Here is a 13,867-nt window from a genome sequence, read left to right on the forward strand (position 1 = left end):
TCTTCCCACCCATTTTACTGATTCTTCCCAGCTACATTTGTATTCCACATGAAGGCCTCTTACGGGGGCAGTGAGAAAACGTGGGGTGCTTATGCATATCTGTTCCCCAGGGCATGAAACACGGGGATGGATGGCTGTTACATTTATATTTAGGGTCAAGCACACACACATACGCTGTTGCATGCGGGGATGAAGGCCAACTTTGTTTTGTTCCTCTCTATTTAAGGAGATATAAATGTCCTTTTTAAAAACATGTTCTCACTGTGGCAAAACATACCTTAAAAATGCTCCATTTTAACCAATTTAAGCAAACAAGCGTAATTTAGTGGTATTTAGTACATACACAAGGTTGTACAACCCCTACTGCCCATTTCTAGAACTTTCTCACTATCCCAAACGATCACTTAAATGTACCCACTAAGCAATAATCCCCTGCTCCTCCCTCTTCTCCAGCCCCTGGCAAACCTCTAATCTATTTTCTACATCTATGAATTTGTCTGTTTGAGATATTTCATGTAAGTGGAATCATTCAGTATTTATCCTTTTGTGTCTGGCCTCTTCCACTTATTTCACTGCCATGATGTCTTCAAATGTCATTCATATTGTGGCATGAATCAGAACTTCATTTCTTTTTAGAGCTGAGTAATATTCCACTGCATGTATGTATGTATGTTTATCCATTCATTTGCTGAGAGACACTTGGCAGTTGTTTCCACCTATTGGTTTTTGTGAACAACACTGCAATGAACATTTGTGTACCAGTATCTTTGTCCCTGTTTTCCATTCTTCTGAGTCCATACCTAGCAGTGGACTTGCTAGGTCCAGTATTCTTTTAAACCATTGATCTCAGCTGATTTGTAAGCAAATGTTAAGTTTTCTGGTGTCCTGACCATCTTTAACTCTCCAGTCTCTATAAAGTCAAGTTAAAAACAGTTTAAGAATCATTCTCATTATAGAAAAGTATGGGTGGAGAAAAAATGGACACATAATCTGACCACATAGAAGTAATCACTGGAACGAACATTTTGGTATATTTCCATTCACTTTCTTGTTGCCTATCAAGAGATATCTATACCTGTATGTGACATATTTTGAAAGAGGCCTCTTCTCAGATGTGTTTACAGGACGTAATTTAACTTAATGTTCACTCTGTCCTTCCTCTATGCTTCCTGCCCGTTGATGCCCTCCTCATCCCAACCAACCCCAACCAAAGCGCAGAGTGGAGGGTCAGCACAGGGGTCAGGGTATGGAAATGCCTGCCAGGATTCTCTCCTCTATCAATGGCAGTTGCTTTCCCTGCTAAATTATGTGCTTTCTTGTTGCAGCTATCAGAAGAGCTAACTAAAGGGGAAATGCAGCTCTGCAGCAATATTCTGATAATCTATTGCAGCGTGGCTTACGTCACTGGCCATCACCACCCGGAACGCGCATCAGAACTGGAAGAGGAGCTTTCATTTTCATTATGGTGCACAGTTCTGTTCGACTTGATATTTCCTTTATCATCTCATGTCATTTCTCATGGATTCAGATGTGTTGGACAGGAAGAATGAGAGGAAGAGGAGGAGGAAGATGACAGATCCTCCATTTTTTGTCAAGATTTGGGTGTTTAAAATGTGATCATCTCTTCTGCGTGTCATTATTTGATAACTTTTATTTATGTTACTTAAACATCATTGGATAAATTCGAACTCCATGGGATTTTACCTGTGGCTTCAGCTTCTGTTGGACAACTAGCTTCATCTCCAGTTTTTCTGCTGGTTCAGTCTAAGTGGTTATTCCTAATGCACTAGATTATCAAAAAAGTGTAAATTCTGTGAGTGAGTGGTGTTGGCGGTATTTGTATACCAAGATGCATGGAGTGTTTGATGAAGAAACCAAAACACCAAAAATGGCGAGCCTTTACCCTCCTCTATTTCTTTAATCCGCTGTTTGAAGAACCATATTTTGATGGTGTAACCAGTAGTTACCTCTGGGCCAGGTTGGAAATGAAATCAATTTTTTAAACCACTAATACTTGCCAAGAAATCGCCTTATGAGAACATGGTGTGTGTCTCTGACAAAGCATGGCACATCTAAATCGATCATTCATGATTCTATCTACCCTGTTTTTGTACCGGAGAGTGGCAAAAGCCTGAGGCACCTGCATATTTCTATTCCATGCTTTCCACTCATCCCCATGGCTGGGATGTGCCCGAGCCTCAGACTCTTACCAGTCCCATACTCACAGGTCTCCATGAAGAAGCTGGGACTCATTCACATTTCAAGATCCAAATGCTGTGCAAACAGTGTAAGCTTAGATCTTCTGTAAATGAAAGGTCATTTCTCATTTTTATAAAAAATGTCTCCAACACGGATTCCAAAGCATTTTCAGCATCATACATGAAAACATTGATGAATGAGGAATAATCACAAAAGCTGTGTATCTGTATATAGCTCTACACAACATGTGTGTGGGTACAGAGTCATTATTTAAAGCACATGCCAGGGAAAGAGACCAAATTTGGAGGTCTTTTACATATAGAGACATGGTACTAAGGAGAATTCAACTCCTACTGCTTTCTCTGAAGATTCAAAAATAATTAAAGTTGTTCTAACTTCATAAAACTCACGACCAGTCTGGCAAACATGTGCAACTCTCGCATTGATCCACTTTCTCGTCAATGGAAGAAACCCTTCCACAGGTATGCAAGTGGGGGATGAAAATCTGCATTCTTAAAAGGATAAACCGTGAAGTTAAGCATGAGTGGCCTTAATAAATACAGTTGTCTTTCTTTGCTGCTGTGGAAAGGATTCTACACAGATGTTCCTGAAGTCTTGCATTGAATTTAGTTGTTGTTATTACTTTTCAAAACGTTGGTGCAATTAACTCTGGACCTCTCCCGTGAGCCATAGAGATATTTAAGAGACAGACACCTTATTTGTCGGAGAAGATGAAACTGTGTCTGAGTTGCACTGTTCATCCTTGGTGCGTTAGGAGTAATATAATCAAGCAGGTTTCTTGCTTCTGGCTTTGTTCTTGTCGTCAGTAAGTATAGCGAACTATGTAAAGCTTTCGTGTTGCATAAACAATCCAAATACATCCATGTTTAAACAGTTTGTCCTTTAGCAAAGGGATTTAGAATGTCGGTTTGGAGAAAAGAGCAGAGTTCTTTGCAAGCGTATATAGCACATTCTGACATAATGTCGCACTGAAAACCCAGGCCACGCAAACGTGTCCCCATGAACAATTTGAGTGTCCTCAAATAGGCGGTCCTCACTGCCTCCTACGGCCAGATCCTGACCTGAACTCTGCAACTGAATACTTGAAGTAGGAGTAGGAATTCCACTAGGGAAAATAGGGTCCTCAAAACAGAAAAAGCAACCAACCATGTATAGTTAGCTATTTCTAAGTATGTGCCAATTTTGTCACAGCTATCGTTTGGGGGAGCATATTTTGCCCCACTCTTGTTGGTTTAAAGTATTATCGATCTTACCGTTATGGGGGCATACTATTTAGTCCCTTAAAAATTAAATTCTGTCTAACATAGCATCTTTTCCCATTTCATGTAATATTCTCTGATGTTTGGGGGTTACCAAAAAAATTCCCTTTTTACAAAAATAGTCTCTGGGTTTACAACAAACACTGTGATGTTGGGGAGATATTTCCTTCGTGCAAACGTCAGCAGGTGCCCCTCTAATCTTAATGAAGTTGAAAAAAAAAGTTGAGGCTAACATTTAGGAGGAGTTGGTCTTCTTGCTTTGTGCACAAGCAGGCTTGTATTTTATACCCCATTTGATTTTGATGTACAGTCTCGATTTTGTATTTAATGATTTTTGTGTATCCAGTATGCACGTTAACAGCGTGTCAACTTTCATTTGAAAGTGGGTTTCAATTTACTTTTTAAACAGTGTTTATGATGAGACCTCAAATGTGTTGACATAAGCTCTATCTGAGATGTTTTTGTGTAGAGTGGCGTTTGAATGCTGCCAGGGGTCAGTGTATCTAATTCCCAGAGACCCTTGTTTGATAGTGCTTCTTGTAATTTCTCTTCAAGTGAGTGGCATGTGGGTTGTGAATATTGACCATGTGATTATGGACTTCGATATGAAAACAATAAATAAAACTAAGGAACCCTCAGAAACTACCAGTGGGCATGTATTAGCCAGTCATTGTAACCTCGTGTCTAGTAGAAGTACAACAACGTACAAGGTATGTACAGTTCATAAATTTGTTATCATGTGTATGAGAAATACTTCGTGCTGATCGCCTTATTTATATTCATCAAATAAACTTTGTTTCTTTCTGAAGTGAGTTCATTCCATCTCTAATAAATGCTCCAACTGTGGTGGTTTCTAATCTTTTCTGGGTCCTGGGTCTTCATTCGAGGAACCTAAGGTCTTGAAGAAAAACAAATGGCAGAGGGAAGACGTACTCTGGCTTTCCTGGAAAGGCCGAGGCATGTCCCTTTACACATAGCTGGAGTCAGAGGTTCATATGAAGAAATGAAGTCATTGGAGGGATCTATCTCCCTTCCCACTTTCCCCTCCTTTCATCTCTCTCTCTCTCTCTCTCTTTATCTCCCCCTGCTTCTCTCTCTCTTCTATCCCTCCCTCTTTTTCTCTTTCCCACCTTTTCTCTCTTCCTTTCCTCCTCCCCTCCCCCCCCCCTTTTCCCCTGTCTCCTCTGCACTTCCCATGGGGTTGACATCAGTCCCTGCTGGGTTGTTTCTGCTTGGTGGCAAATATGACTTGCAACAGCTTCGAGCACTCTGGGATCTAAGAGTGGGGACCCTCTCCCTCGGAGCATCCGTGTCAGCCCCTGAAGGGACTCTTAATGGCCCTTGTTGGATCATGCATCTAATTACCTTATTCAAAGGAGTTGGGGGGGGCGGTGAGGTGAAGCCATGTGATTGACAGCCTCACTGATGTGGGCGGGGCAGTTTCCAAAGGGGGAAAAATGGGCTTTATTCTAGAAGAGAGGGACAAGAAAGCTGGGCAGGCAGGAATAATAGCTAGCCCTGGATACACTTGGTTACACACAAAAAATCATCCAGAAAAACACACAAAATCATCCATGCAAGGGTTCACCAGCCTTCACAGCCCAACTGTGGATCATGGTGGGGAGCCAGCTCCCGATTTCTTTAAAGGCTTGAATTCTATTCCAAAAAATGAACTACCAAATCTTACCATTATTGAAATCATAGAGTAATTGATTATCAAAGGTAGGAAGTATGTTAGATGCCATGTGTTCAATATTCTCATTTTACAGATGGAGAAACTGAGGCCCAGTTAGACGGGACCGATTCAAGTGTGTATGGTAAGTTCATTGCAATCCAAGACTGTCCTCAGGGCTTGTAAACAGAATTATAGCTCCCTGACGATTCTCTGGGGAGGGGAGGATGGGACAAAATCTACCCCCTTCCTCCCCCTCCCCCCCAGTTGGCCCCTGACACAGGGGACATACCATTTTCTTTATGGACTCACAGCCACTGTATGGGAAATTCTCCCACAGTCCAGAACATTTTGAGGCAGTCTGCAGTGGTGCCCTTTCCATTATGTTGCCTTTTTGTAGAAAAAGAACTTTTGTTGGACAAGAATTTCTTACTTCATAGAACTTCCTGAAGCAGCCGGCTAGCGTTCAAGCTTCATTATGTAAACCCAGCTGGCCAGATGGAGCCTCTGCTTCTTTACTCACAAACCACTCCTTTTGGTAAGAAAGGTACCAGCCCATGCACTGCTGAACTCATCCACAGGCCAGTCCGTACAGTGGTCCCACTGAAGCATGGAGACGTAATTTGGGTAAACCTGAAGTTTTGACCTTAAAAATCGACCTTGATTGCTGCCTGGATCTGTAAACTGCTCCACAAAAAATTGAAGAGCTTTTCTTTCTTTCTTTCTTTCTTTCTTTCTTTCTTTCTTTCTTTCTTTCTGATAGTCACAGAGAGAGAGAGAGAGAGAGGCAGAGACACAGGCAGAGGGAGAAGCAGGCTCCATGCACCGGGAGCCCGATGCGGGATTCGATCCCCAGTCTCCAGGATCGCGCCTGGGCCAAAGGCAGGCGCCAAACCGCTGCGCCACCCAGGGATCCCTGAAGAGCTTTTCTAATTATTAGAGTGCTAATCCACAATAAGAATTGTACTACTAATAAATGAACACAGATTAAAAATGGCTGGATGTTATTGAGCATTTGCTAGGAACCAGGCTGTGGTCCTAGGACTAACATGCAAGAACTTGTTTGTCCAGAAAAACAGTCCTATGAGGTAGATACTGTCATGATCCACACTTTACAGCGAGGGAAATTCTAGACCAGCAGAGATGACGAGTGCACATTTATAGAGCATGTGTCGGGTGCTGGCGTGGTGCTCAGTGCCAGGCTTACATGAACTTATCCTTGCAGGAATCTCTTGAGGCAGGAACTATCATTATCCTCAGACAAGGAAGGGGATGCCCAGGGAGCTTACATATATCACCCAGGGTCCCACTGATTGTATGTGGTGGATCCAGGCCTTGAACCCAGTACTCTCAGCAAGCCCCTCTGTCCTAGGGATGCATCAGGCCCTCTGGAGGTGGCTGGGATGCAGATCCCAGTCTCACCCACCCAGCAGTCCTTCTGTGTTGGGAGTTTGGGACCTGAAGGAATTGGCTGCCTCCAGAATGCCACAGTTGACCAATACTATGAGAGGACAAACGGTCATGCAGCAAGGCCATGGACACTAGTGGAACTCAAGCCACATGTGAAAAGAGAGCCCCAACAGCACATTGGATTTAAATCTGCTATCCAAGGGCCTATTTCTTCTAAGCTCCCAATGTCTGGGCACCAGTATCTCTGACCCAGGTGCTTTTGGGTTTGCAGGGTGGGTGGAGCATCTGGTGACAAGACAGCAGACACATGTCCCTAGTGGGAGAGCGCCTTGAACACTGTGCTAGAGGCTATAGACCTAGTACATTGGTTCCCAACTTTAGTCATTTAAATACCACTTTCCTGACCCTTTGCTATACTATAGCTGAAGACAATATGTAGTCTCATACAGTAGTTTTAAAAAAAATCAAATGGGCTCCCTTTTCTATTTAAATAAGTATAAGAAGAAAAATGCCACTATCATAAAGGAGAGAGCAGGATCATTTTCTATTCACAGGCATCACCAAATAGAACGGTGCAAATAATGAAAACAAAGTTCTGAGCTTGAGGCTTTTCCTTCTTTGTTAAAAAGAGAGACGGACAATGGTTGAAGTGTTTCCGGGGCTCATCCAAGAGTTTCTCTCTGTTCCTGAATCAGAAGGATAGAAAAATTTTCAACAAAGGCATATTTAACCGTGCAGCTCAGGGTTACTTAAGACTGTGTGGGTGTTCCACTATAATCATCTCAAGGACCCTTTTGAACTCTGAATTTAGGAAACCCTCCTACTGCAACAGAAATCTGGTGAATTTTTAAATAAACTTTATTTTTCATAGACTTTTTTTTTTAGAACAGTCTTAGATTTACGGAAAACTTGAGCAGATAGTACAGCACGTTCCAGGATAAACTTCCTTCCCACAAACATACAGCTTCTTTTATCATTAACATATTATATTAGAACAGTACACTTGTCACCAATTGAACCAACACTAATACAGTGTTATTAACTAAATATCTCTACATCATTCTATTAACTAAAGTCTGTGCTTTATTCAGATTTTCTTGGTTTTTATCTCATGTCCTTCTCCTGTTGCAGGGTCTTATCCAGACGGTACATTCCATTAGTTGTCAGATCTCCTTAGGCACCTTTTGGCTGTATGTTTCCATACTCCCCTTATTTTTGATAAAGACTGTGATGGTTTTGAGGAGTATGGGTCAGATATATTGTGGGTTGCCCCTCTCCTTTTTTTTTTTTTTTTTTTTTTTTTAAGGATCAGTCCGGGGAAATGGGTTTTAGGAGGAAGACCATGGAGGTAAAATACCACTCTCACCAGAGCATGTCAAACAGTACCTATGATCAGATGAGGGTGACTTCTCACCATTGATGGCGACTGTGATCACCTGGCTGAGGTCACGTTTGTTGGGCTTCCCCACTGTAGTTACTCTTTACCCTCCTCTTTGAGACAGACTTTCAAAGTGCAGATGTATATAGATGATTAGATCTCTGTCTCAGAATATGCTGCTGACAGTGCCGAGGACACACTGGCTAGAGATGAAAACAGTTCTAAAAGCCTTTTGAACCAAGACTGTTGAATCTTACACAGCATCTATAGATGCTACACAGCAGCAGCACTGTTTGGACCATTTTTTCCTTCTATTTGAAAATATCTTTGCCCCCTCTAGCCTCACCTCCCCTGTTGGATTACTTAGGCATCAATGGCAAAAAGGATCAATGTGGGTAGAGAAGACCCTTTCCCAAGCTCATGGCAAAGCCAGCACCTATATAGTTTAAAAACAGATGTTGTCTGTGCCAACCCGTGTGACTCCACACGGAGAGGATCAGGAGAAAATTTTCGCATAAATTCAAGGCAAAACCTCTCTGTCTGCATAACTGCAACTCACTGGATAAAGACAGTGTGGCTGTTTGAATTCAAGAAAAGAAATATGAATGTTTATTTGAATAAGGGTATCTGTTAGGATTTATTTTTCTTTTGCAAGTATCTTGCCCCACTCCCCAAAAAAAGAATAAGAAAAGAACACAAGATAACTCGAGCAAAAATAAATATATACACATACACATACATGTATATGGCATAATGCAACAAACAGTTTAGAGGTAGTGGGTTTCAGATGTGGCTTGTCCCAGGGGCTCGAATAACTTCTTACTCTCTGCTTGGTTTTGCTTTCTTGGTGTTCATCCATTCTGGAGCCCTTTCAAGGTGGCAAGCGAGACCCTAGACCCTAAATCCCTCTCCTGGGGGGATGAGTCATATGCTCTCCCTCACAGTAATGTAAATTTTCAAATAAGAAAGGAGACAAACATCAAATGCACAGAACAGTATGACACACAGTGAAATGACTTTAGAGGCTGGCTTATTTTTCCTTTGAGCCAGAGAAAAGCAACAGGGTGTGTGTTCAGTATTAGACAGGCAAACAAACAACCAACAGCTCAACCAAAATCTCAGTTGCCACTTGCAGGCAATCATAAAACTGTGAGGTTCACCCTCTAGTTCTGAATCTCCTTAGTAGATATGGTATGTCTCTTCACTGCCTAACATGGGATAGGAGAAGAGAAAATGAGACAATAAATGAAAAAGTGCTTAGAAAAAATACTGTAACAGTAAAAGTCTACATAGTCCTAGAATGGTTTGTTTCGATGTTAGGACCTGTGTTCCAAGAAAGTCTTCCCCCTTAGTGGCTTAGCTGGAAGGTAGCTGGGTGACCAGACTGAGCAATAGATTTGAGAACAGCCCCTACAAGGGACTCTTGCTACATGCCACAGCACGGATGAGTGTCACATAATATTAGGGAGAAGCAGACCCAAGTGAACATACTGTGTGATTTGATGCGTACAGAGCTCAGAAACAGACAAAAGTAACCTATGGGGTTAGGAGTCAAGTTAACTGGCTAACTTTGGGGGGTTAGTAACTGGTAAGGCACAAAGAATATTTCTGGGATGCTCGTAACATTCTGATGCTCGAACCTGGAAGTTAGTCAACATGGGTATGTTCAATTTATGAAAATTCATCAAGTGATATGATTTGTGTACTTTTCTGTCTGTATTTGTATCTTATTTTGAAAGTTTATCCTAAAAATTTTTAATGCCATGAAGCGCGAATCCAGTTTCAAATTACAGAGGTGAGAAAGCCAAAGCCTGTGGAATGAACTCAGGCTTCCCATCTTTCCCGTCTGGCCGGTGCTGTCTGTGTCTTAGAATGTTCTCACAGGGCAGCAGGGGCGGACTTGGGGGCTGGGAGCTTGGTGAAGGGTTAGTCATAATTCCACTTCTCCATGGTCCTCATTGAGTGGACCAGCCACACCCTGGGTGCTACCCCTGGATGCATTTGAGCTTGCAGCCTCTGAGAATGTTAAAATCCTGACTCCACTGCATCCCAAGACGTGACCCTGGGCTACTTTCTGAACCTTTCCATGTTTATCATCCTAAGATTATAATACATTCCCAGAAGGTTTTTTTTTTCTTTCTTTCTTTCTTTTTTTTTTTTTTTTTTTTTTAACAAGGATCAAATGGGCATTTAACACAACACTGGCCACATAATAGATTTTGAACAAATGGAAATGATAACTCTTAGAAGTAGTAATATTGTCATAAATAATAAAAAGATTTAATGAAATAAAATTGATAGTCCCTCGTTGACTCCCAGCCATTCTCTCGCAAGAATTGCTGCTGAGCTTGTCCTTGCTCAGATCTCATTTGCCACGTCAGGGTTTTCCTCGACCATGTTTAATAACCAGTTCCCAGATCTGGATATTGGGGGCTGTAAATTTTCCTGGTGACTGTTGCCAATGACAGGGAAGGAAAGACTTGTGTAATTACCACTTGTACTTCCACAAAACACATGAACTCAAGTCAAGAGCAAGGGTTTTGGACAATAAAACACTGAGTTTTTTTAAATCCAGTAAAGATCTGCCCAACTTATATGATAAGAAGTGTGTGCCTGTTTAGAAAAACAGAACAAGGGCTAATTGCAGTGTAGCAAAGCACCATTGGAAGGGACCGTTTCCCTTTCCCTCCCAAATGCTGCACACATCTGGAAGAAGAATTAAGGCATCAGGATGAGTCGTGGGTTACTTGGAAATCAGTACCTTTGCCTCTGGTCAAAATCCATGGCTGTGGTTTTCAGGGCTCCATCGGCAATGCAGTGCCTTTCCCAGTTCATCTTATAGCGTGGTTGTTTGCAAATGATGCTATAATGTTCAACAGCTTTCAAACAAGTTAGCTTAATGGGATCCATGGAAATATCCCAAGACAGCAACATACTAGGATTTTTGGAAATACTGAAACACCATAACTCCACTTGAAAATGCTTAAGACAGTCCTTTGCAAGATGTTGGACTTGGCTCCCCAAAACTAGTTAAAGATGCTTTCATTTCTGAGTATCATGTTTTCAGTTCACGAGAAAGTGGGTAGACGTGAGTTTCAGGGAGAAGATTGCTTTGCCATTGCATTCCCCCAAAGTGTTTTATTTCTGGAAAGAAAATGAGTAAGCTTACTTTTTTTCCCCCTGCAGTGTCTGTACAAGATAGCAAGTAGGCTTAGGTCGAGCTTGTGCTTCTGAAAGGAGCTGTCCACATCAGCACAGGACCGACGGGGTTGTGAAAGGTTGAGCAAGTTGCACAGAGCTGGAATTTCCTAGGATGACCAATCCCATATCTCCTGGACTTCCAGAAATTACACTGTAGAAGCAGAATTTCTCTAAGAGGCTCATCTGGCTGGCCAAAGAAATTGAAATTCAGCAAATCCAAAAGTGACCGCTGTGAATTCTTAACCAACAAGCTCAGAGCGTGGCACATAGTCATTTCTTAAAAATGTAGCTGCCCTCCTCCCGAGTTGACACAGACCCTTATTTTCCTTCTGACAACAGGTGTACTGATATCTTATGTTGCCCCAAACCAGTGAAAATTGATAACAGCATAGTTGATTTTAAATTACATTTGAGGGAGGTGGGTGGGGGGGATGGGGTCACTGGGTGACGGGCACTTAACAAGATGAGCACTGGGTGTTATGCTATATGTTGGCAAACTGAACTCCAATAAAAAATATACAAAAAAATAAACAAAAATAAAAAAATAAATTACATTTGGAGGGGCAGAGTCTTTTGCAAAATTGGACAAGAGGCATCACTCGCAGCACTTTCTCCAGTGGACCCATTTTCTATGCATCCGCCTTTGCAAGTGTCAACTCTCTGCAGAGATTCTTTCTGGCTTCCCTGACAGTCTTGTCTTTTCCCAACTTATGACTTTGGTTCATGTAACTTTCCCTACTGTCAAAGGTACATAGCTGAAAAGAGTAAGAGGTATTTAACTTAAGAGTGACAGCTCAAAGGTGAGCGATTGGATTCCAGATTTTGTATAATTCTGAGACAGTTTATGCTCATCGTTCCTCAGTCTAAACATCACAGTAAAATTGTAGATGCCCCTAAACCTTTTTATGGGCTACAGAGTATCTCTAAAGTAAAAGAAAACACAAAAAGTACTTCTTTATAGAACAATTCTCCCTTTATGCTCCAAAAGCTGTGTAGGTATGATTAAATGTAACAGAGCTAGGTAAAATGGATCCCACATTTGGAGCAGGGTGCTATATTTGCCTTCAGCCAATATTTTGGAAAAATCTGATGTCAGTTTAGAGGCTGATATTAAACCAATCCCTACAAATTCAGTGGAAGGCAGCTGCAGAAATCTCATGAAAAAAGCCAGTCATTTTGTGCAAGGGCATCTAAGTGGGTATCAGCACATGGTGGTAAACTAGCCAATCAGTTTGCGTATTTGAGTGGAGTTTCAGAAGATAATTGCTTCATTTCCAGGTCGGTCTAGCTCACCACTTGACCTTGGACTAATTGCTTAATCTCTCTTGGCTTCAGGTTTTCTATCTTGAAAGCAAGAATAGTAATAACTTGCAGCTACCTATCTCATCCGGGTATTGAGTGGATTAATGGGGTCATGTTTGTAAGGTCCTGGGAAATTCTCCAGAGAGAAAGTTCTACCACTTTTTTGTTTCTGGCTGGTAGCATTTTAGAGGTATGGATGGGAAGGACCGCATTGAGTGGGGTCATGACTGCACATGGTTCTCTGCTGCCTTCTAACTAAAGAATGGACACCTTTCGAAAGCACAGCCTTTCATTACTATAAAATCTCTGATTTTCTTTTGTTCTTGCAACAATCTGGAACTCCTGCAGAAAACCAGATTCTCCCCTCTATCTAAACAGTCCATGGAACTCTGAGGAAGGCACTGTGATCTCATGGGCCACGGGAAACTACTCAGAATATTTCTGCTCCAATCAATACCTAGATTGACTTCGGGTGTGGGAAGGACTTGGGCTGAGTCCTATCTCTGCCAGTTCTTGGCTGGGGGACCCTGAGCAAATCTCTTGGCCCTCCTGTCCTCCTGGGCTGTTGGGAGCACCACCTGCAGATGTCTGACACGTGGTCGGCTCTCAGGAAAAATTACCTACATTAACAGTAAGTGTCACAGTACCTGCGTGTCCTCTATAGTCCCACAAAGAATGGCGATGAGAACTAGTCTTTCATTAGCCCAAACCAGAGCCGTGGCTAGCCATTAACAATACCCTCATTTTGCAAGCACTGTAGATTTGGGAAAATGGCAATTTGAAAGGAAACAACTCTGCGTCAGAGATTTATCCAAATCCCCATCGTATATTTTGCTACCGATCTAGCCCAACCCCCTGACTTCCCGGGGGTGACATGAAGAGTAGCTCTGAATAACAGGCATTTACTGAAAACTACATGCCAGGCATTGTGCTAACACTGTGCATAGCCTTTCTCACGTAATAGTCACAAGGTAGGGACTGTCAATAATCCTTTTTACAGAGGGGGGACCGTGAGGTCTAGTGAGGTGAACTTATCCAGCACCACACGGTTATTAAACAGAGAAGCCAGATTGCAGTCTTCGCTGGAGAAATTAATTTCAATAGTATGTCTTTAATCCAAAATATTTGAGAATACCATCATTCCAACGCAGTCAATATAGAGATTATTTTTTAAGGATTTATTTATTTTTGAGAGAGAGAGACATAGAGAGACAGAGACAGAGAGAGAGAGAAAGCGAGCTCATACAGCAGGAGGGGCAGAGGGAGAAGGAGAGAAAGAATATCAAGCAGACCCCACACGGAACATGGAGCTGGACCTGAGGCTCGATCCCACCACCCTGAGATCATGACCTGAGCCAAACCAAGAGTGGGACACTTAACCGACTGAGCCACCCAGATGCCCCATATAGAGATTATTAATAAGAA

At 42.1% G+C, this 13,867-nt stretch overlaps 1 protein-coding gene across 1 annotated transcript in view; it reads left to right on the forward strand.

Moving 5' to 3' along the window:
* ERC2 (ELKS/RAB6-interacting/CAST family member 2) overlaps window positions 1-1,347 on the forward strand; it is a 901,810-nt gene extending 900,463 nt beyond the window's left edge. Inside the window, exon 21 of the mRNA XM_055344919.1 lies at window positions 1,326-1,347. The gene's annotated coding sequence lies outside the window, so the exon portion shown is untranslated. The remainder of the gene's footprint in view (window positions 1-1,325) is intronic.
* The last annotated feature ends 12,520 nt before the right edge of the window (window positions 1,348-13,867 follow it).

The sequence above is a fragment of the Nyctereutes procyonoides genome, unplaced genomic scaffold (genome assembly GCF_905146905.1).
Source record: "Nyctereutes procyonoides isolate TBG_1078 unplaced genomic scaffold, NYPRO_anot_genome, whole genome shotgun sequence".
Classification (NCBI taxonomy): domain Eukaryota; kingdom Metazoa; phylum Chordata; class Mammalia; order Carnivora; family Canidae; genus Nyctereutes; species Nyctereutes procyonoides.